Source organism: Eumetopias jubatus, unplaced genomic scaffold, assembly GCF_037043125.1.
Source record: "Eumetopias jubatus isolate StellerSeaLion01/CBP00866 unplaced genomic scaffold, mEumJub1_p1.0 scaffold_14, whole genome shotgun sequence".
Classification (NCBI taxonomy): Eukaryota; Metazoa; Chordata; class Mammalia; order Carnivora; family Otariidae; genus Eumetopias; species Eumetopias jubatus.
In genome coordinates, this window is record NW_028274820.1 from 11,663,071 (window position 1) to 11,670,640 (window position 7,570).

The following is a 7,570-nucleotide window of genomic DNA, read 5'->3' on the forward strand; positions in this document are numbered from 1 at the left end:
TGTAGAGATCTTCTTACCAACATAATCAGAACCAGTAGTTGATCATTTAATTGGAAAAAGCAGGTATTCATAATAAAAATTACATGTAGAATTTCTTAAGTGTTTCATTTTAACTGAAAGCAAATGATCTTTTGATGCAGGGTCAAGGACTTGTCCTTCAGTGTGGTTCTTGCAAAAAAATCAAACCCAGGACACATCTTCTATGACTGATTTCTAGTTTTGGTTTCTTTAAAGTGGTACAAAAATTAAAAACATTTGCAAGGCAAACTGAGTAGAGAATTATTCTAGAGGTTGGTTTCCGCCACCCCCACCCAGTCATTAACAAGTGTCTTTCAGATTTTTAAGTATATTTTTAGTGATTTGTTATTATCAAATTTTTCAACATTACTTCGTTAGAAACAAAGAACTCTTTGTAACACCCTTATTTCATTAGTTTTTGTAACACGAAGCAAAATCAAAGAATTACCATTATAAATACAATTAGAATGAACAGGTTTGGAAATAAACCCAGTGACTTTGGAAAAGCATAGATGTCCCCAGTGGGAGCCCAAGTACACAGCTCGGGACTCACTTGCTACTCCTGCGCTTCCTGTCCTGGGGGGCAGGCACTAACCTGACCCCATGCCAGGACCTGCTCCCAGTGTTCAGACATATTTACTGATTTAAAACTCTTAACAGTTCTAATACATAACTCCTATTATCCCTATCAGAAAAAGAACCTGAAATTTGAAAATACCCAGAGGACACGATGAGGTGTTCTTTCAGTACAACACTGAGATTTGACATTCTATTAAGTGGGCTATTTTACAAACATGCGTTAATTTATAATTTTGTTTTTGCTTTTTTTTTTTTGCCTGATAGAGATGCCAATAATTTATTTTTGAAAGAAGAAATAACCCCAAAGTTTATGATTTGTGGTTGTGTTGGACTTTACCAATTTTGTGTTTAATCCAGCAATCTTATTCTAGTCATTAAACTGTGTGTGTGTGTCTTCAAATTCTCTTTAAACTTGTTTAATATCTTACTGTTATATTCCTTATTTAACAAGTTCAATAAAATTTTTGACCCATGTTCATTGCATATTTGTACAAGGCTCATGCTTTTGTCTTCCTGAAAATTATACTTTAATATCCTCATTTTACAGATGAAGATAATAAGGTAAAAATGGTTAATATTTGTCCAAGGAAACACAGTGCTAGAAAATGACATGCTAAGGGCTTGCATTCAATGTGCATGGGAATTAGTCAGTATAATTTGCAGATGGAATGGAGGGTGTCAATTAATCTGTCAAGTCAATTATATTGAGGCCAGTTAAGAGAACATCTATTGTAGTTAAATTACTATTTTTACTTAAATTCATAAATGGTATTTATAGTAATATGACTATGAAAATATTACTTGCTCCAGATCCAATTGATTATATTTTCTATAATGTACAATTTCTTTGCTTCTCTTGGAATTTCTAATGGTCTTTGCTTTTCATTTTGCATTGTCTTCTATTACTTTTGAGTTATGGACAAATCTTTCTAAGTAGCTATTGAGTGCCCGGGGGGAAAAAGCAATACCTCAGTACACAAAATAAGCAAAAGTTCCTAAGTTTGTGGATCTTATCCTCTAGTGAGGGAAGCAGAGAACAATCACAACAAGGCACAGTTTGCCCAAAAGTAAAAGTGCTTCCGAGCAGGAGGATAAAGCAAGATAAGTGACATGCCAGGATGGAGGGAATGCAATTTTAAATAGGGAGAAGTCAAATGTTGAATACCAACCTGAAAGAAATAAGGAAGAAAGCCATACAGATGACTGCATGGGGAATAGTGGTCCAGGCAGAGGGGACCAGAGGGGGCCAGTGTGAGGACCCAAGGGGCAAGCTTGGTATGTTCAGCGAACACCAAGGAGGCCAAAGTGGCTGAAGCAGATTCACTGAATGAGACAGTACAAGGAGGTGGCTCACAGAAATAATTATTAGGGGCCTTTTGGTAGATTGAATTACTTACCCCATCCTGTACCCAGCCCTTTGCTATGTGACTTTACTGCCCTTCCAGCTGGAGGTCAAATGTGCTTCTCTGCTCCCTAAGTCTGGGGTCCCCTGTGTGACTTTGGTCAATGGGGTGTAGATGGACCTGAATGCACCAGTTCAAGTCTGGGTCTAAGAGATGTCACATGCTTCTGTTTGCCCTCTTGTGCTTCTGCCATCACTTTGAGAAGAACTTCCCACAAGTATCTGCTGACCCTTCAAACTTGTCATGAGAATAAGCCTGTTTGTCATAGACCCATGTGCAGCTCACAGCAAGGAGCCATACCCAGCCAACACTGCAGCTTGAAGGGGGAGCCACCCCGAGCCCGGTCTCGGTCAGCCAAGCCACAGCATATCTGCAGACCCATGAGCAAGACAATACATATTTACTACTGTAAATGTCATGATGCTGCTTGTCACACAGCATTATTGAATATATTTTGGTGGTAGATCCAATACTCTGTTAACTGTACAGGTCAGGGTGTGAGAGAAAAAGGTGACTTATGGAAGACACCAAGACTTGGCCTGAGAATCTAGAGGGATGGAGTCACTGTGACAGGAAAGACTACAGTGAAGCTGGCTTTGGTGTCAGGGACATCACGTGATTTGCTTTGGACATATTTATATTTAGAAATCTATTGGGCGTTTGTGCTTCTGTTAATAGTGGAATAAGTAATTCAAACCAACCTGTCACTGAAGACATCTTTTAAAGCTTGACAAAATATTAACAAAATATGCTTGAAGGCATGAATGGGCAAATAAGGTCATGAAGAAACCTTGAGGGACAGCCCCACACAGCAGCACTAAGAGTAAACTGAAGTATCTTGGTCTTCACACAGATTACAACCTTAGATCATCTCACTCACTGATACTACAGTCAGGTGATCCTGAGAGAAGCAAATGTAAATCCTCTCTAGAACTGAATTTAGTTTTTTAAAAACAATTTGCAAATATAATTTCTGACAAAAAAGAAAAAAAAAAGGAATAGGCAGAAGTAAGACAACACACACAAAACTCAGCAGAGACTGTGGGTGGTAGGAAAAGATAAAGGACCACAGACAAGGTGGCTACCAAATCCCAAAGTTTTATAACTATGCTTCTGATAAATCTTGGCTGAAATTTTTAGCAGGTAACTGGAAAGTATAAAAGTTACTAAAAAGAAAACAAATACTTGGAAAAATATATTAACTGAAATTTAGAACTCAGAGGGTGAATTTCAAAGCATTTTATTTATTTTTTTATTATTATGTTATGTTAATGCCCATACATTACATCATTAGTTTGTGATGTAGTGTTCCATGATTCATTGTTTGCGTGTAACACCCAGTGCTCCATGCAGAACGTGCCCTCTTTAATACCCATCACCAGGCTAACGCATCCCCCCAACCCCCTCCCCTCCAGAACCCTCAGTTTGTTTTTCAGAGTCCATCGTCTCTCATGGTTCGTCTCCCGCTCCAATTTCCCTCCCTTCATTCTTCCCGTCCCTTCATTCTTCCCCTCCTGCTATCTTCTTCTTCTTTTTTTAAAATATATATTGTATTATTTGTTTCAGAGGTATAGATCTGTGATTCAACAGTCTTACACACTTCACAGCGCTCACCATAGCACATACCCTCCCCAATGTCTATCACCCAGCCACCCCGTCCCTCCCACCCCCCACCACTCCAGCAACCCTCAGTTTGTTTCCTGAGATTAAGAATTCCTCATATCAGTGAGGTCATATGACACATGTCTTTCTCTGATTGAATTATTTCGTTCAGCATAACACCGTCCAGTTCCATCCACGTCGTTGCAAAGCATTTTAGACACAAAATAAGAGAGAACTTGTGAACTGGAAGATAAAAGACAAAAATATTCAGAAAGAACTGAGGGGAAAAAAGGGCAGAAGGTAGAAGATAAAAATTTATGGAGAACTGAGTGAGAAAATCTTACATATGAGCAATTGGAGTCCAGAAAAAGAGGAGAAAACTGTGGTGCAGAATATATATATTTGGATAAAGGTGAGGAATATTCTTAAACTAATGAAAAACTAATAATACACTCACATAAATTATGTAGCTCTTTGAGCCTGACCTCTCTCATTTGGCATGTCTTTAAGATTCATCCATGCTATCCATGAATTAGTAGGGCGTTTCTTTTTTTTTTTTTTAAGATTTTTATTTATTGATTTGAGAGTGAGAGTGAGAGAGATCACAGAGGGAGAGGGAGAAGCAGATCCACTGCTGAGCAGGGACCCCAGTGTGGGGCTCGATCCCAGGACCCTGAGATCACGACCTGAGGTGAAGGCAGCCGCTTAACTGACTGAGCCACCCAGGCACCGCAATAGTTCATTTCTTTTTAATGTCAAATATTATCCCACTGTATGAATGTACTACGGTCTGTTAATGCTTTCACCAGTTGATGGGCTTTTGAATTACTTCCAGTTTTTGGTGATTATAAAGTGGCTACACTCATACACAGGCTTTTGTGAGAACATTTATTTTCATTTTTCTCAAGGAAATGCCTGAGTGGGATTGCCAGTTCATAGGCTACGTGTATATTTCACTTTATAAAGAATTGCCAAACTGTTTCCAAAGTGGTTGTAGCAATTCATCATTCCGCAGCCTCTCCAATAGTCAGTATTGTTGAATTATTTGTTTGTTTATATTGTAGTCATTCTAATCAGTTTGTAGTAGTATCTCATTGTGGTTTTAGTTTGTAATTTCCTTCATGATTAATGACGTTGAGTATCTCTGCATGTGCTGATTCGACATCTGTTTATCTTCCTTGATGAAATCTTTGTCTAAGTGTTTTCTCCATCTTCAAAAAAAAGTTAGGTGTTTTTTTTAAGATTTTATTTATTTATTTGAGAGAGAATGAGATGAGAGAGCATGAGAGGGGGAAGGGTCAGAGAGCAGCAGACTCCCCGCTGAGCAGGCAGCCCGATGTGGGACTTGATCCTGAGACTCCAGGATCATGACCTGAGCCGAAGGCAGTCGCTTAACCAACTGAGCCACCCAGCCTCCCAAAAGTTAGGTTTTTAAAACTGTATTTTTTAGCTGTGAGTGTGCTTTTTCTGGTCTCTGTTTGTAAATATTTTCTGTCTGTGGCTTACCTATATCAATCAGCTATTGCTGCATAACAAAACCCCACACAGTCCTAGTAGTCTGTAACGTAACATGATTCTCTTGCACATCTGTGGGTGCACTGAGGGTTGGCTGATCTCTGCTGGGCTCTGAGTTACAGGGCTCTAGCTGCGGGTTGGTTTTTTCTTTTCTGTACATGTGTCCTCTTCTTCTCAAACTAGTGTGCCAACCTAGGGTACAAGAGAGCAAGCAGGAACACATGAGCCTCTTGGGAGAAATGAGGAGTAATGGGCATGGATTTTTTATTTTAGAGTTATGAATACATTCTAAAATTGATGTGATGATGAATGTACAATGAACTAAATACCATTAAATAAACTAAAGATCATTGAATTGTACCTTTTAAATTGGTGAATTGTATGTCATACGAATTTTATTTCAATAAAGGATTTTAGAAAATAAAAGGAAAGGAAAATCAGATTGTAATAATGCATTTTGCCTTCTAAAAGTGTGTTGGGGCATGATGACTATTTATGGAAATATTTTTTTCTTTAAATAACTACAGATTCTGTGTTCTTTTTTCCTAAGAAAATAAAGCTTTAAAGCAGAAAGAAAGAATGAAAGAAAGAAAAAAAACAAAGAAAGAAAGAGAGAAAGAGAGAAATGAAACCTCTTAAGGCCTAGGCTCAGAACTGGCCCCTTGTTACTTCTACCCACATTCCATTGGCCAACACTCATCCAATGGCCGGGCCCAGAGTCAATGGACCAGGAAGTGTACTCTACCTTAGTGGGACTGACTGATGAAGGGCATGGATACAGGGAGGGCTAAAAAAAACATGATAATTTAGCCTATTACATAAATGCTTAGACATTAAAATTTTAAAGAAAATCAAGGAAGTGAATGTTAAAAATCAGGTCAGTGGATGGGGGTGATTGGGAGGAATCCAAGGACCCGTGCAAAGCACTCCTTCTATTATGGATTGTAGTAGCACTTGGTGAATTGTTCTATTGTAACAATTTTCATATTGTCTTAAATTTCTTGTTAGACTATCTGTTTGCTTTTTCCCCTCTCCTAGGTTTCATGTTCCAAAAAATTCTTTCCACATTTTCTCCAGTTTTTCATTTAGGCTTACTTATATTCAGGGAAGTTCAAGGCCTTTTAAAATGGTTTCTGTGAAAACAAAACAATGTTTCTTGGGATCCTCCTTTAAACTTTAATCTCCTACTGTCAAAAAGATATTTCTCTCTTCTTTCTGCAACAATTTCTGAAGGCCTGCTCTTCATTTAGAGACAATGTTGTTGGACAGGATTTAATAAGAGATGAAAAGGATACCAGGAACTGCATTTTAGAGTCTTAGGATTCAGTTGAATAGACATCTCATAACACCTAGGAAATAGTTGCCTAGTAATGCTCTGGAGTAGAGAGAGACAAAAAAGAGGAAAGCATGGCATTCCATGCATCCCCTAGCTTAGAATTCTTAACACTGGCTGCACATTAAGATTCCTTGAGGAGCTTTGAAATAATAGTGATGCAGAGCACCCCCTGAAGAGATGCCTATGGAATTGATTTGGGATAAAGGCTCCAGAATGGAAAATGCAATTCTCATTGTGCAATGTACTTGGGTGGCTCCCAGAATTCAGCATCACCAGCTTCTTTATTTTGCAAAGCGCAGATGTTAAAACACCAACAAAACTCATCATCAACAGTCATCACTACCTTATTGAAAATATATGTTACCACTAAAATATAGAAAGTACATTATTAAGGAATAAAGTATGGTTTGTTTGTTTTTCTTATAGCTATTTTCAGGGACCTTAAGGACTTCAAGGTCTTTAAGGCACGTAACATGGCATTCCTATTGCCAGCATTTTCTAAATTTCTGCAGAAACACATTCAGGTAAGCAGATTAGTTGGCTGGCTTTAAAGTATGGTTTTTAAAGGAAATCAATCAGCTTTAAAAATGCCTTCAAGTGCGATTACATTATTTTATCTCTCCTTGCATTGCAAACAACTGCAGACTCTGTCATGAGTCATGGCCCATCAGTAGAGAGACATTTGAGCACGTTTGGAACCAGATACACTAATGGTTACTTTCTTGGATCACGAGTACCAGAGTTTTCACGAAGGCAAGGATTTGCTCTCCCTTCTCCATCCCATGAGTTTTTGAAAACGAGGCCACCTCTCTCACCTTTCCCTTGTGCTTCTAGCATCGACCTCTTGCAAACACCTGGGGTTGGGAGCAAGCACACATCGATTCTCAGAGCACAACGTCCTTTTGTAAAGTTTCAAAGAATAACTATGTCTTCCATGACACTTCTCTTTGAAGGAATAGCATTTATACCTTCCTGATTGGCCCATTTTCATGTGAATTTGGTAAAAATGTGAGTATCGATATATGTGTGGCGAAGTTCAAACTGAAGCTGAAGCGTGAGGAGAAACAGCCTTTGCTCTCTCACTGTTCCTGTGTTCTTGGCTCTCCGAATATTTCAT

The 7,570-nt window shown here is 38.5% G+C and overlaps 1 non-coding gene across 1 annotated transcript; it reads right to left on the reverse strand.

The window, feature by feature from the left end:
• Positions 1-6,871: 6,871 nt before the first annotated feature.
• Positions 6,872-7,001, reverse strand: LOC114213718 (small nucleolar RNA SNORA33). The gene has a single exon (XR_003610260.2). It is a non-coding gene; the product is annotated as a small nucleolar RNA SNORA33 (small nucleolar RNA).
• Between the last annotated feature and the right edge of the window lie 569 nt (positions 7,002-7,570).